Source organism: Chinchilla lanigera, unplaced genomic scaffold (assembly GCF_000276665.1).
Source record: "Chinchilla lanigera isolate Chin_1 unplaced genomic scaffold, ChiLan1.0 scaffold00032, whole genome shotgun sequence".
Taxonomy (NCBI): Eukaryota; Metazoa; Chordata; class Mammalia; order Rodentia; family Chinchillidae; genus Chinchilla; species Chinchilla lanigera.
In genome coordinates this window covers 20,209,437-20,226,827 of record NW_004955433.1, presented here as the reverse complement: position 1 = coordinate 20,226,827, position 17,391 = coordinate 20,209,437, and the positions used below count along the sequence as shown (strand labels likewise).

At 34.4% G+C, this 17,391-nt stretch overlaps 1 long non-coding RNA gene across 2 annotated transcripts in view; it reads left to right on the top strand.

The window, feature by feature from the left end:
* The first annotated feature begins 8,953 nt into the window (after positions 1-8,953).
* The window catches only part of LOC102018317, a 50,450-nt gene continuing 42,012 nt past the window's right edge, over positions 8,954-17,391 (top strand). For both annotated transcript variants that reach the window (XR_261601.2, XR_001234715.1), the window contains exon 1: positions 8,954-9,033. This is a non-coding gene — a long non-coding RNA (uncharacterized LOC102018317). The remainder of the gene's footprint in view (positions 9,034-17,391) is intronic.

Genomic DNA, 17,391 nt, shown 5'->3' with positions numbered 1-17,391 from the left:
TACATGAAAAAGTCTATACATGTTTGACACAGGTAAGGATTTGTCTGAAAATGTTTAACTAAACAGAAAATTTGTGTATATTAATGGGTGCATATAGTGTGTGATATATGAATAATGCTTAAATTGTGTTAAGCGTATTTATCTCTTCTAACATTTATCAACTGTGTATGGTGAAAGCTTTCAAAATTCTTTGTTCTTTAAGTAATCTGCAGTACATGGTTGAATGTAACCGTCATACCGTGCAGTAGTATACTAACACTTCTTACTCCTCAGCATCAATAACTTAAATTCTGAATATTTTTGAACTGTCCTTGGTTGAATCACAAATGTGGAATACAAAAATATAGAAAAAGGTCAACTGTCCTCTGCAGTCACAGGTGATGTTTTATTTTATTGTGTTTTATTCTGTTATTATGGGGATTGAACCCAGGTACTTCCCACTAAGCTACATCCCTAATTTTTTAAAAAAATTTTATCCTGAGACCGGATCTTGGGGCTTATAGGCATGTAGTACCATGATGGTTATTGACAACCATAGTGGAAAGCACTTAAATGCATTGAATAACTAGATTTATTTTGTTCTTTACACAAATTTGAAATTATTTAGTTATGTATTTTAAAATATATGAAGTTTCTGTATATTTTCCTAAAAGTGTGGCTTGGCATTTGGTTTCTGATTTTATCATAAATATATTTTAAAATAAATACCATTTCCTGATTTGTTAGCAGGCAGGTAGAGATGTATGTGTGCATATTTATTTCTATGTTGTAATTTATATAAAAATTAAATTTGTTTTCATCTTACATTCTAGGACCTTGCTAAATTCATTTTAATATACATAGTTTTGTTTTTTATTAGATTTTTCAGACTACTAGATTTTCTGTATCAATCACCAGACACTTTATAGATAAACCATGTTTAACTTGCTTCTTTCAAACCATTTTGTCCTTTTACATTATCCAAATGACTAGAATCTCTAATAGAACACTAAGTAGTAGTGAAGTAGAAATAGCTTCGATGCATTCCTCTTACTAGAGACAAAGTTATCAAAACTCACTCTTATGATATGGGCTGCACTTAAAGTTTCCCCTTACATATTTTGAGGATATTTCTATTATTCTATTCTATTTTTTTCCATCCTGTATTTATTTTGTGAAAACTTTTGTAATAAATTGATGTTGATTTTTTTCAAATATCTTTTCTATCTATTGTCTTTCCTCTATCCTCTCTTCACAAATCTGATTCATGATCCAGTTGCAGTGTCACCTGTATGTCTGAAATAAGCGTCTGGGTTTTTGAAAGAAGTACTTTAAATGGGGAAATATGTGTTTGGATGCATAAATATAGTTATTCACATTTATTTAGTCACAAGTGCTATTAGTATTGTTACACGCACTGTTTAGGTTGGGCTTTTAAATTAGTTTTTTAAGATAAAAACTAATGTGAAATTGATGATGCATATCTTAATGTTCTCTTTAAGACCTATCTCACTAGAGAGGTTTCAGTCTGATGGCTATAACCACAACATGTTCATCGTTCCAGGCAACAGATGCTCTCCCTCTACTTCTCATAGTCAATTTCTTCTTCTGAGATGGTCTATCCATCAATATTCTTGGACTCAATCACCCTGGACCAGACCCATCAAAGGCTCTGTTGGCAATGTCACTGAGACCATTTGCAACCTAATTAATCTATCTTTGTGGTGCCTCAAAACAGCACATACACCGCCTTAATTGCTACAATCTCACACTCACAGGGGACCACAAACAGAGCATAAGCAGGCTCCGATGCCCCCTGCATCTCCTGTATTAGCATCATTTACCGCAAGATTAATGAGCAAAGCTGAGACAGCCAGAAGTGTAAAAGAAAACCACAAACTTGGGCTTTACAAAAAGCAACTTTATAAAGGACTTTCTGAACTATTAACATCAGCATTTTGGGATAATACTTATTTTAGCTTTTATTTACCTTTTATTTGCATAATTTAGATACAGTGCTTACTATTAATGAGCTAGAAGAATATTGACATGGTATTAGTATTATTTGACAAGAAATCTCAAATCCAAACTATTTCTTTAAATATTTAAATGTACTGTTACATAAATCAGTGAAAATATTTACATTTTTTATTATACAAAATAGCATGTTTAGTATGTCAGGTGCAGTTCTTGTAAAAAAAAAAAGACAATGTTTTGATTTTAAAATTTGTTTTAAAATAACTCTATAAAATGAAAAAATAAAAATATAATTATTAGCTACCCAGTAAATTAAATCAGAAGGACACTACCTATAGATAATAACAGCAATGGAAAGACATATACACAAATAAAAGCACAGCAAGTACTCTTGAGTGCTAGATATTAATTCCAGGCTTTGCAAAATTTGTAGTATTGTTCTGTTTCAGTCTTGATAAATAAGTTGTATATGTAAAATATTTTATACTCAAAATTAAGTATAAATGCATATTCCAAAATTCTAATTATCAAGAAAGAGGCATTTATATTGCATAAAGATATTAACTCATTCCTTGACATGAAGTAGTCTCTAATATCATATTATATTCAATATTAATTGCAACAATTCCATTGACTTTTTAAAATATGTATGCAGAACGACACCAAATTCACTTCATGTGTAAAGAATGAAGGAACGAAGGCCAGGGACATAGCTCACTGGCACAAGCCTGCCTGGCAAATGCAAGGTCACCAGTTCGATTCCAAGAATTGAGGAGCTAATTCTGCAGCCATGTATGTAACCATGTAAATGATTTTCACTTTGTTCTGTCCTACAATGTTCAGGAAAAGTGTACAGAGGGAGTTCAAGTTTTACTCATTCCTGTGCCTCCTCAACGATTAAGGGAGTAAATAGATGACAAAATAATTTCAAACCATTGGATCATTCACAAGCAGTCAATTTTAAATTTTTAAAATTTATTTTCTGCATTCTGTCCAGTAATAAATTAGACCCCAGAAATTATAAAATGCACAGAATAACATGGATGAAATTATTTTACACACAAACAGCTAAGGAATTTCCAGGGGTGAGTTTCACAATGCTTATTATTCTCTCATTATCCAATCATGATTATGTCATATCTGTCTCTCTATACCCATCTACCTAATCCCTCTGAGATACAAATAGTCAGTTTTCAGCATTTAAATGATAGGAGCAAGGCAAAAAATACAGATGCAATGGAATATGAAAATTTTCATGATGAAGCAGAACATAAAGTGAGATAGAAACCTAAATTTAACATAATCACCCAGTAGTAAAGAATTTATATTAATTGAAAAAATATGTATATATATATACCCACACATATGCAATCATAGTTACTGATAAACCAAACAAGCATGGTACTATACTTCATGTAGCTTTCATACTATTGGGGAAGAATATAAAATAAAAATTTCAGAAAAGCTACATATTCTCAAAATGATAATCAATAAAGAAAAGTCCATTAAAATATATTAATCCTCAGAAGGAGACACTATGCAAAGTGAAGATTGTGTTTCAATGGATGCATAGTAATAATGCGGTGTTTTGGAAAGCTGATGATATGTTTTGGAATAGACAAAGGATTTAGTGTATCCAGAATAAAGAACCCAGAGCAAGAAGTGAGCTGTGACAGGTAGCTCAATGTGAAGAGGTAGAAGGTCTTACAAGGTAGTCTATAGGGTTAGTGTAAGTACTCTCATTAAATGAAACTATTGAATGATCAATGCAGTCCAAAGGCGGGCTTGCTAAGGTCACTTTTGCCTGCCAATTATGTGCATGATATATCAAGGTAACAGTGAAAGATAAGAGGATGAGTAGTTTGCATGAGAATCAGTGTCTCCAAATGTGATCTCACAAACTGAAATGGATGATAGAAAATATGTACAGAGCAGAATGAATTCTGATTGCTCAAAGCATTGAACATAAGGTAAGAGAAAGCTAAATTATTAATGATACAACTTCTACCCCACTCCTTAAAAGAAATTAATTGAAATTCACCATGATTTGAGGTACACATTAGATTTAGTGACACCCAAACCAAGAAATTCCTGTTAACACACACTCTTTGATTTATACCACAAAAACTACAAAAGCTTTGTGTAAAACTTTATTCATGCAGGCTCCCAACGAGGTGATTTCCTGTCTTAGATCTACAAAGTTCGTTGCCCTCTTAATCGAAGTTATTGATGGCTGCCCCAAAATATTTCAGGAATCAAATCAGCACTCAAAACAGAGAGAGCATTTTTGTTCTCTTTTGAATGTAACATCATCTAAGCCATTTCACAAAAAATGTACGTCCGGCACAGTGTGTGTGTTCTGATAGGGCATTCAAGTTAGATTAATTGTAATACACAAAAATTATCACTAAAGTTCTCAGCTTATGCCTCTAATATTGTGCAAATACATTTTATTTTCTAACATTATGAAACAGCCAAGAGTATAATAAATTACTTACCTAAGCCCTTTGAGGATTTTTGCATAATTTACCAAAACAAATTGATTTCAGCGGAAAAGCTGCTAATTTACATGGGTAGGAAGTGTTTTCCTTGGTGTGATGAATTTAATTTCAATTTCCCTGTTTGCATGAATTCACTCCAGTAATTCATCACTGTTAGATTAAACTACAACTATGTTTTACTTGAGTGGGCTCCTAATATTCAATATATATGAATGAAAATAAATTGCCCCTAGAGTGTAGCTATATATTATATATAATATATGATTGTTAAGATATCTTTAATAGAATAAATGATTTTTAAAATAGAATATAAAGGAATGCAAGAATTTAAAATAGAAATGAAGTATTTTTGTATCTTTATTCAATTATTTTCAGAATGATTTTTGCTTTTGATCTTTTTGTAAAAGAAAGACACGTAAGTGTTGAACATATGCCCATTAATACCCTCGGTACTTTACATTTGTCATGTTAGTCTTTAGACATTTTTACTTGCACATATGGCTAAATAAGTGATTAAAGTGTCTTAGTAGTCTAAAATAATCAGTATCTACCTCAGAATCTGAGAATGGCTCATTTAAGTAGTTTTGTTTTAGTATGTTTCCAACAGGTCATGACTCAGATGCTTCTTGGAGCTACAGTCCTCTCAGTGTTCAATTTGAGCTGGAGAATTGATCGCCAACTTTGTTCAAGTGGTAGCGGGCAAAATTTCAGTTTGGCACTGACTTTTGGCTGTTGACCTCTCTTCTTTGCCATGAGAGCTTCTCCATAGGTAGCCTCAGTGTCCTAACAACATGGCAATTGGCCTCACCCAGAGTAAGTGATCTGAGAGACAAGAGCGGTGAAAACAAGAGAGAAACTAGACATTTACAGGCTAATCTCAGAACTGTCAAGCTGTCGGTTTTTGCTGTATCCCATATATCATGGAGTCCATCAACTCTCCAGTGCAGAAGGGACCTAAATAAACCTAGGAACAATGGGAGGAAGATAATCATCTTGGAAACTGACTACAAGTACCAAATCTACACCACCACAAATATGTTAATATTGTGAAATTGTCTTTAAGCAAACAAGTTTATTTCTAAAAGTGCCAAGATAATCAGTGATTAGAAATAAAGTTGCCTCAGCAAATACCATTTGAGCAATTAATTTAATGCCATAGACAAGTCTGTGATCTTACAAAATGTTAACTGTGGAATAAAGTCCTTTGACCCAAAACCCTACATTTTCTAGAAGCCATGTTTGAAATTTTCCATTATATGTGATCTGTCTCTAGATCAATTTGATATGTGGAGAACATATTATATAATTCTAGTAGTAACAATTAGTTGTCAGGGCAATTCTGCGAAGATGGGCATAAGGAATAATTTAGGTTTTAGTGAATATAAAAGTAGTTACCAGTCACTTCAGTACATAGCAGGAAACAGATGATTATTGATTTCAACCCAGCAGTAATTTGATATCAAATTCTACTTTTCTCCAGTTCAATTGAACTTTCCCCCAATGCTTACAATTTCATAGGCTGTTCATATTTTGCGTTCCATCTGTAGCAACATTTCAAATTTCATGGTAGCTGTGATAAAGGTCAGCTAGAACCTACCACAAATTTTCTTTTCATTAGGAAAGTAAATGCTATCTTAATGTCAAGGCTTTCAATTCCATTCTGCATACCAGAATAACATCAGAAGGAAAAGTAAAAAATAATGCCATACTAATGGGTCCTTACTATATGCAGGGAATTTACACATAAAAAAATTTAGAATCTCTCTGTAATCATATGTTAGAAAGGTGGACCATGTTGATTCAACAGAAGAAGAAACTGAAATACAATGAAATCATTTGGAATCTAAAATTATATTACTACTCAATGGAAAAGATAGAATTGAAGCTCAAGGACATTTCTCTAGAATCCACACTGGCGACTACAGTGGTAGAGAACTATGTAACCAATATATCTGGCTGCAGAGAGGATGAAGTTGTGGACTTGGAAGTTCTTCAGTCTCTTAAGCAGAAGTAGACACAAGATAAGACAGTTGGAGAAGCCAGGTGTGGTGGCACATGCTTGTAATCCCAGCAATGAGGAGGCTGAGACAGGAGGACCATTGTGAGTTCGAGACTAGCCTGGGCTACAAAGTGAGCTCAAGGCCAGCCAGAACTGCATAGTGAGACCATGTCTCAAAATGACAAAAAAAAAAAAAAAAAGAGTGTTGGAAAATGAGAGTTAGATCTTCTAGACAATATTACTGCCATAGTATATTACATGCTATATTTCACCCATTGAATGTTAGCTTTCTTCATATGTAAAATTATAGAGAAACGTATCTTTTTATGTGTTTTAGGTTATATAAAAATTACTTTTAGGACAGTAGGGAAACATAAACCTGTAAAAGTAATCATAAAGCAAATAATAATAATAACATCAATAATAATAAATTAAAATATTCTAAGATATTATTCTAATATCATACATGTTATAACTTGGAGAGGATTGTAATTCTTTAAATGTTCAATAAAATAAAATAAATCTACTTACAGTTTCACTAGGTTTTAAATCCAATCAAAATTGTCTTAGATCTCTTTCCAATTTCTCTGCATGCCACTCTTCTCTAGCGTAAAGCATCTTGGTACCCACTTGGCAGTATATGGAACACTGAGCCATGGGCATTGCTAACCTCCTACAAACTTTTGTGCTATGTTCCATTACCAGCCCAAATGCTTGCTCCCTGGGCTCTTATTGTAACTGGTACAAAAGACATGCTCCTGGCTTTCAAAGAGAGAATAATTTCAATCTTTTCAATTTTGGGCTCTTAAGAGACATCTTTAATATCCTCCAGATATTGGATGATTGGCTTTTGATATTATTAATTATTGGGATAAGAATGTAATGACAGGGAAACATGTTAAAAAATTAAACAAGAATTTGGGAACTTTGTATATGGTGCTTGCAGGACTGTATTATTCACACGAATGTTCATCCTTGACATGGAACTGAGGAGGGTGTTACTGTCACGGAGCTGACAACATGGTGGTTAAGCTATGTGTAAATGCAAAGCAGGACGTACCCAGAACAGAGAATTAGTGATACATAACAATTTTACCGGTGTGACACTCATTCCTGTACCTGGTTGAATACAGACAAATTCATAATGGCCTTCATTTAATCAAGGACATTTTATTTTTGTTTTTATTTTTTTTTTTCTGGTACCGGGAATTGAACTTGTGCTTGCCAGGCAGGTGCTGTGCCGCTGAGCTAAATCCCCAGCCCCCAAATCAAGGGCATTTAGAGAACTCTAACTTTATGCAGAACATTGCATCACAATAAGATGTAATATTTATTTCCAACTCAATGAAGTCTGGTAATTGAGAAGTCTACAAAATATTTTCTAGTTGCTAGATTCTGAAACTAAAATTCTGTATTTATTTTGATATCCACTAAGTCAAAAATTTATTCAGTATCTCTTTTCCCCAGCTCTAGGTACTCAGAGTATAATAAAAATATAGCCATTGTCTCTGAAGTCTGTTCAGAGTATAAGGAGGGAAATGCATCTGCATTACTTTGTTTGAAGTGGGTCGAGAAAGAATTCCTATATTGAACTCAACCCTGGAGGAAATACACATGCACACAATTGCATGCCATAGTAACCTGGTACATTTTGGGTCTTGAATAAACCCTAAAATCCAAAGTTAAAGACTTGATCTTCTGAGAGGAGCTATTGAAAGTTGGTGGAGCCTTTCAGAGGTGGAGCCTAGGAAGAGGTCGTGGGGGTTGCTGCCAAAGAGATCTGGATCTTAGATGCTCCCTTCTGCTCTTTTGCTTATTGGTTGCAAGATAAGCAGCATTGCACTCCACATCCTCCCATCATGATGCGCTGACCTGCCACAGGCCCAAAACTATGGGGATAATCAGTCAAGGACTGGAACCTCCAAAACTTTGAATTCAAATGAGCATTTACTCTTTATTAGTTGATTATCTCAAGTATTTCTCTAAAGTGACAGAAAAATGAGTAACATAGATCCTTAGTTTCAAAAGTAAAGGAAGTGTTCAATAAGCATTTGTTGCGTGAAAGAGTTAATGAATGATAATAAAGACTAAATAATGTATTGTTAGAGTGTAAATGAAGGCTATTTACCTTAATGTTTGGGACTGTAAGAGAAGACTGTTGTTAAAAGAAATGTGCTACTTATGGTGCTTCAATAGAAATTGTGTGATAAGGGTAAAGAATGATGGAAAGAGTAACAAAGATTAAGAAAGTTTGTCCACTAAGGCTTACAGGTGAAAGAATCCCCCAGTCAGATTAAAGAACCTGGAGCTATTGTAGAAATTAGTATTTTTCTACCAGGCTGAAAATAATGAAGTAACTATGCCTGTTAAAGAGAATCTGAAATTCATAAAAATCTGCAAATAATAATTAACATTTAATATTAACATACAAGTTCATCTTTATGTGAAGTTATAAAGGAGCATATCATTTTATAATTACAGGGGAAGTAATTACTATTTCTTTTTCAACTGACCCTCATCAAGTTCACAAGGGGATGATCATTTCAGAATTATCTTTACTGATGAAGAAAAGATTGGGTAAGTATCATATGAAAAGTTAGAAATGTTATGTACAAATTGTCATCAACTATTTAAGATATATAAGGTCAAAAGCATATCTGTCTATCCCTGCATAATTAGAAAACCTCTTCATTCTTGTTAAAGATATTGTGTAATGAATATGTGAATATCTTCTGAAAACAACATGTAATATGAACCTTATGAACAATATATCTCATAAACTTAGCAATAAATGTATCATGCAAAAGAAATTTTATTGGTGGCATCCATCACATACTTACTGAGATTCAAAGGGACTGGGAGAACAGGCCATAAAGTATGAATAACAGTGGATTCACCATGCTAAATCACAAGTTTATGAATGAACACAGAGAAGTTGAAGATCATACTATAGAGCAAATTAATGACACTGTATTACATTAACTAGACTAAAATAAGTTATAGAGAGTGAGAATTTATCTCTGGCAGATCTAAGAAATCATCATAAACCATCACAGAGGCAGAAAATGAATGAAATTTAAAGGATCAGATTGGGTCTGGTAGTCAGCTTTTCTGTTACTATACCAAATTTCTGAGATAAATAATTCATAAAAAGGAAAGATTTATTTTGGCTCACAGCTTGGGAAGGTTTAGGCCGTGGTTAGTTGACCTTGTTGCTGTTGGGCCTATCTGAGAAGGCACCACGTCATGGCAGGAAATGAGTGACTGCTAAATCAAAGCTGCTGTCCTCATGACTTTGTATGACAGAGGGAAAAATAAAGAGGCTGTGTTCCCACAATCCCCTTCAAAGTCATGCTCCGAATGACTTAAAACTTCTCTCTAGGCTCCACCTCCTGTTAATGTTTCTTCTACCTCTTAACTGTGCCATAGCTAGTTGCCAAGATTTTAACCATGAAACTTCGGGGCACACGATACAGCCAAACTATAACAAAAGGGAAAAGGTATGTCAGTAAAAGATTATTATATCCATAGGATAAAATCAGAGAAATGCAGTAGATAGTTAATGAGGATATCGCCCATCCTCTCAATCTTTTATTAACTTCTATGTTGACTTGTTCTGAGTGTCTAGAAATATGATGCATTCCCTCCTACAACAAACAACAGATGTGGAATAAGCTGGCCACTGGGATCAGTCACATTAATTTGCTTCAAGAAAAAGCATTGTGTGTTGATATTAAATAAAAAGTGATGACTTCCTAGCATTTTTTCATACAGATTCTTAACCATGAAAATGGTGGGAGCAGATTTTGATAAAAAGCACCTTCTCCCTTAATCTGCACAAGACTTTGGCATAGATATTTAATCACATGTTTACTTGCAGAATGCTGTGTTTACTTAGCTTTGGCCTTCCGAAGAAACAATCATTTACATATTGCTCTCAATTAAGTATTATACTGACATACTTAATTAAGACCATAAAGGGCACTGACAATATTTCAGTCTCTTAATGAAAGAAGAGATGCATCATACAGTTCAGAATGTCTTTTTGTTTAATTTTTCTGCATTTTTTTTCCTGCTCAAACTGTGCTCCTTCTATGAATGTTGTCAATTAGGATGAAAAGAAGGAAAATTAAAATCGCTCTTGAAAATGCACTTGTGTTTTCTTGTGGAATCTGTGTACATTCAGAAAGATGTGATTTGCATTTTCCATGTATAATTAAACCCAAGAAAAGTGAACATTACAGAAGCTAGGACCATTCCACAATCCCACCAGTGTCTATTAATATAATACATTTATGTCTAAAAGCATGGTCCCTGTTCCAAAAATGTTCGAGTTATCTATTTTTCTTAGAAAATTGCTGTACATATTCTTTCAAATTTCCAATACTTACATTTAATTATACATTATATATATATATATATATGTTATATATATATGTTATATATATAATGTGGATTTACTCAGAAAGCAAACATTGAAATACGCATGGCATAAGCAAACATACACTGAACTTGGGCTCTGGCAATATGAGATTGAATCATAGCCCTTCCATTAGATTTATAAAAGGTTGCTATGACCACAGGAAAGCTATCAATACTATTAAAATAATGGCACATATTCCACTGAGTGTAATATCAAGTGGAGAATGACAAACACCTAATGTACATGTAAGCTGTTTGTAAACTATTATAGTTCATCAAATACAATCATATTTTATGATATTGTGCTCTCCTTAAATGCAACTGGAAGAAGAAAAAATGACTATTATCCCATAAAGCCTTACAAGTCTAGTGAGAAAGACAAATATAGAAGCAACATCAATTCTAGCACAGTAGAATATTTATTACAATAGAGAAATAAATTATGTAAACATTATATATAACATAGCCATATAATCATATATAAAATATATATGAACAGCATATAAAACTGCCAAAACTGCAGTTCATTTTGATTTTCACTAAACTTCTTTGGAACAGGACTAGTATAATTAGAGCAAGACCAGAGCAAGAAAAACCTATTACCAAAGACGAAACCAAGAATATGTTTTAGAGTTGGCATCTGAACCTAACATTAAATGGCATATTGAAATTTGATTGTTTTCAAGGGGCTGGGGATTTAGCTCAGCGGCAAAGCGCCTGCCTGGCAAGCGCAAGGTCGTGAGTTCAGTTCCTGGTACCGGAGAAAAAAACAAAAACAAAACAAAAAAAAAATTGATTGTTTTCAGAAAAATACATTTTTGGGAAAGATCACATGACTTCAGGAGGAGTAAGTTGGTACATGATTGCTTCCTATGTTCTGTCAGCACATTTTTACGCTATTGTAAACGATCAACTACAAAGCATTTTCAATGATCTTCATTAACCAAGTATGACATTCTCAGATGCTTGAGTCTCTCTTCCTCTTGGTCTTGATATATCTCTCCATGGTTCTCTCTACATATAGCATACACACAATGTGATGTGTGCAAATACACACATGCATGTTTTAAAAATTTTAATTGTTCAGACCTGTTTTAAGTTTGCAACAAAATTTACAAGAGATTAGAAACCGTTCTTGTATAACCCCTACCCAAAATATATTCAGCCTCACTCACAATCACCATTCCTCATTAGAGCAGTAGATTTGTTAAAATTAATGAACTGGTATTGATATATCACTATCAACTAAATTCTACAGTTTACAGTAAGGTTCATTTTTGTGTACTAAGTTCTATTAGTGCAAACAAAGGTATAATAACATGTAACTACTATTGAAAAGGGTCAAGGATATATAGATCAGTGTCACAGCACCTGCCTGGCAAGCGCAGGATCCTGAGTTTGATTCCCAGTACAAAAAACAAAAAAATCATTTCTACTATTGTTATGTCTTAAAGGGTGCATTCTTTTTTTTTTTTTTTTTTTTTGGTTTTTCTCCGGTACCGGGAACCGAACTCACGACCTTGTGCTTGCCAGGCAGGCGCTTTTTGCTGCTGAGCTAAATCCCCAGCCCCAAAGGGTGCATTCTTATCCGGCCTTATATCAGTTTATTCCTCCCTCTTCCCTAACCCTTGGTAACCACTGGTCTTTCTAATGTCTTCATAGATTTGACTCTTCTAAAATGTCATGTCATTTAATATGTATCTTTTAGGATTAAGTTCTTTCTCTTATGAATGTACATTATATTTCCTCAATATATTTATATAACTTAGTAACATTTCTTCTCAGAACAAAATGATATATGATTTTCCGGGTATGCTGAATGTTTTTACTCATCTACAAACCATGTCTTGGTAGCTTGTAAGTTTTGGAAATCATAAATTAATCTGCTCTGAGCACCAATTTCATGTTTCTCTGGGGACATGAATTTTTACTTCCCTTGGGTAAATACCAAGGAGTATATTCCTGGATTTCCTAGGAAGACTATGTGTGGTTTTGTATGACTCTCCGAAATGTTCTCCAAAGATACTGTATCATCATTTTATCCCACCAACAATAAGTGAGTCCCATTGCTCCACAGTCCCATCAGCATTAAATAGAAGTAGCAAATTTTATTTTAATTTGCATTATCCTGATGTAATATAAGTATCTTTTCATACATTTATGTACCATGGTTATACCTTCTTTGATGAGGTGGCCATTCAAGACTTATGTTCATATTTTATATGGAATTGTATCTTTCTTAATGTGGAGTTCTAAGAATTCATTGAATATTTTGATTACTGATGTTCATCAGAATTTTTTTTTAGAAATAGAACATATTCTTTCAAACTGTGGCTTGTCTTCCAATTCTTTTCACAGTATCTTCTACAGAAAATAAACATAATTTTATTTAACTGCAGATTTTCAATTTTTTAACAGATCATGCCTTAGTGTTTTATTAAGAAAGGTATTGTCAAATCCAAGGAAAACTAGACTTTTTCCCTATGTAATCTATTAGATGTTTTATTGTATTTCACATTCACGTTTATTATGTATTGTGAATTTATTTTTCGAAAAAGTAGTATATTCTAAGCCTCGAGCTGTATTTTACGTGAACGCTTAGATATTCAGCACTATTTATTAAGAAAATCATTTCTTTCTCAATTGCATCACCTTCTTCTTCTTCTTATGAAGAATTAGTTGACCTACTTCTGTATTCTACTATGTTGCATTGATCTGTTTACTTATTCTTTTTTCTATGTTAAACTATATTACTTCCACTTTATAACCCTTAAAATCTGGTAATGTCAGTCCTGTGCCTTCATTCTTCTCCTTTAATTACTTGTATTTTGGGATTATTTGCCTCTCCATATAAAATTTAGAATCACTATTCCAATAATTAAATCCTATAGTTTGCAGTAGAATTTGTGTTGGGATCCCATTACATTTATACACCATTTTGGGAAGAACTGATGCCTTCACAATATTTACTTCTTATCCATAAGTATAGGATTTATAGGTTCTATAGAACAAGTCTTAACCCTCAGTCTTTTACTTAGCATTTGTCTTTGAACCATGAATTTTGACAGTGTTTCTCAGCACCCCCCAAGTTCCCACCCCTCAGGTGTGACAGGATGATTCATATGGTCTAAACTTGGGCAATTTCATTCTCCCGAATGGAAGGTTGAATCTCTGTGGAGTTAGACATTTCCCTGGATCAAGATGGCTATGAGAAATCTCCATCAGGCTAAAATTTGGCTAAAAAGATTTTTCTTTTTTCTTAAGGGCAGAGCTTGCTAAGAACAACTGGATTAATTTAACATAATTTATTTCCACCTTCCTGTACGAGAAGCAACATGTTCTGTAAGAATCTGCTTGTGCCCCTGAAGATAAATTTCCAAAAAGTGTGGGGCTGATTTAACACTTGGACTCGTCTATACTGAGACTCAAAAAATTAATCAATTATAGTTTGATAAACTTTAGATCTAGATGTCCCCTCCCAGCCCAAAGTATTCAGAAGTGGAGCGTTTGGGATGTTACTGGATCGGGGGGGGGGGGAACAATCGTAACAGCAAAGTTCTGACCGAGAACCGAATGACACCGAGGTTTGGAGGCAAGAATCAACTTTATTACGTGAGTGGACCCAAGTGGGATAATTCCTGAAAATGTCAGTCCCAGAAGCCTCAGGGAGAGAGGTTTTTATGGAGTGTCAGAGGAGAAGTACAGAGGCACAGTGGTTTGTCATTTGGGGATTGACTTTTACAATGTGCATCCCAGGAACCAACCCTTTCTGGGAAGCAAATGTATCAGAAACTGAAATAAACAGGAGATTCCTTGGGCAACAGAAGAACAGAAACTGGAGTATCCTAGAGGTTCACATTGCCAGACAACCAACACCCCCTGGGAGGCATTTTCTATAATACTGTAGCTGACTTACTATAGAAGGTGGGATCTGGTCAGAACAGGCAGGTCCATGGGCATGTGATCTCAAAGGATGTGTGTCTTGGTTACTTTTATCTCATTGGTGAGACAAGGTAGCTGACCCCCTAGAATTAAGGAAGGAAAGGTTTATTTAGCTCACAGTCTGTGGAGGTTTCAGGCCATGCTTGGCTGACTCCAAAGCAGAGTGGTACATGGAAGAGGCCAACAGTTCATGGCAAAGGAAGACAGCAAAAGCAGCAAGAGCTAAATGGGGAGGGTCAGCAAGTGTAAGCTTCTTTTCCTCTCTTATTTTAATAGCAGGCTGCCCACCCAAGGGCATGTAGCATCCACACCCATAATCCCACACTGGACCATTAATCAATCAATCACCAACTCTAAAAGCCAGCCCCATGACTGCATGAGGCTTTGGGGGAACATAGACGCAAACCATAACATTGTGTCTCCATTTTTTTCTGCTCCCTGTCTACCATGCAGCAGTCCTGCAGGGCTGGCCCTTCTACCATGAGGGTTTTGTGTTTGAGCCAGCCAACTATGGACCAAAATCTTTAAAATCATGAGCACAAATAAACCTCTCCTCCTTGAAATTGTAGGTTGTAGGTCTTTTGCAAAACAGCAAAAAAGTGACTAAGGTAAACTTTTTTGTACCAGAGAAGTAGGGTTTTGAATATAAGTATACCTGACAATATGGTTTCAAAACCTTTGGCACATGTCCAAGAGCGGACTTTGGAAAGGATTGGAGAAGGTAGCTATGGAAGTCCTATCATCTGTAAGCTTAAATTAATGGGAGATTCTGGAGGGAACTAAAAAGACCAGACTGTTGATAAAGATGCAGACAGTGAAGACCAGGATCAGAAGATTTCATTTGAAAATAAGAGTTCCACTGGCATTTAGACTCAAGACTTAGATGTGTATTATCCTCTGGCAGAAAACTTGTCTATATATTGCTCTTGTCTGCAACTTTGAGGGGGACTAATAATAAGAGTGGCAGACTAATTAATCTAGTGGAGGAAATTTTAAGGCAGGCTAGCATGGTTATTGCTGAAGTGTTTTAGCCATGATTGCCATGAGAAACCGGACCAAAACAGAACGCTGAATAATTTGAAAAAACATTGCTGAAAGGAAACACTTGTAAAGTTTGGACCTGTGAAAGTTTGAAGCAGGAGACTTTGGTTGCTAAAAATATGAGCATTAAAATGAAGCCAAGTATCGTTTTTTTAATCAGTAGAAGTTTCAGTTCATGAAATTCTGTGCAGATAGAATGATTTTCTGTATTCTTGAATACCTTTAAAATATAGAGGGCAGTGTTTTGCCCTATGACCTCATTTTTCTTACAGACCTAAGAATTTTGTTCATGTTTTCAGTTGTTTTATTTACTTTTAGGATATAGTGGTGACGTCTTAAGTTCTTACATTTGAAACTTGTACTATAAACGTACAAACCATTTTAAGATCTAAGTTCTTCTCAATAAGATGAGATCCCTGTTGATTCTTTAAAGTATTTCCAGAGCAGTTTGGTTTTTGTTCATCAACTCTCCGCCTACCCCAATGCTGTCAAGATTTTCACTTACTTTCTTTTCCAATAAATTTAGTGTTTCTGTTTTAATAGTTATATCTTTGATCCATTTTGACTTTAATTTAGTGCATGGTGAAAGACATGGGTCTAGTTTTAGTATTCTGATTTGAAAGTAACAATATGCAATGGAATTACAATGTTGAGCTCCTACCATCTTGTCTAGCGAAACTCTGTATTACCTCTACTTTTTTATCAAGGAATTATTTTCTTATTCTCTTTAATGGTTTGAGCAATCTTTCATTCTTACATCTGGTAATCTGAGAAATGTAATTGAGGATAGCGATAGGTAATGTAGCAACCACTGTTGATTTGTATTATTTTGTTTTGAGACCCTGTATCACTTTGAATGTTCTTGCTTTGATTTGATTATGTTCATGATGCTGGTATGGTTCTACTGTTGTATTTTTTGTTTGTTTGTTTGTTTGTCACTCTCTAAAGAGTACTCTCTTTAAAAGAAAAAAGTTAAAAAAAGATCTCATTTCTTATTTGCAAAGAGCAGAATGGGACAAGTATTATTTGTGAATCTAATGTATAAGAATTGAAATAAACACTTCTGACAAACTGGGAAGTCATGTATCATGAGGATTCTGATTTGACTGTAGTGTTCAAATGCATAAAGAACAGCAGTTTGAGAATAGCTTGACAATGTCTGATTTTCCTGCACTTTGCTGACACAGTATACTTTGAAATTGTCAATACCTTTCTCAAGCAACCTTGAAATGTTTTTTCACCAGTACTGTGACCATTCTATTCCAGATGTGAGAACAACCAGCCTGAACATGGAGAATTTGCACTTATATACCCACCTAGAAAATTTTCCATGTGTTAGCAGGTCAGGGGAACACAAATGCAGAGATCAAACTGTGAGAGATGATATTATCGGTTGTAGTTTGAAATGAATTGTACTTCTTGGATCATTAGGATTCTATTCTCAACAGCAGCATTAAAATAGGTAACTGAGAAATTGCTCCATGAAATCCAAATGTTTCAGTTTTCCTTTGTTTGCATGCAATTTTAAAA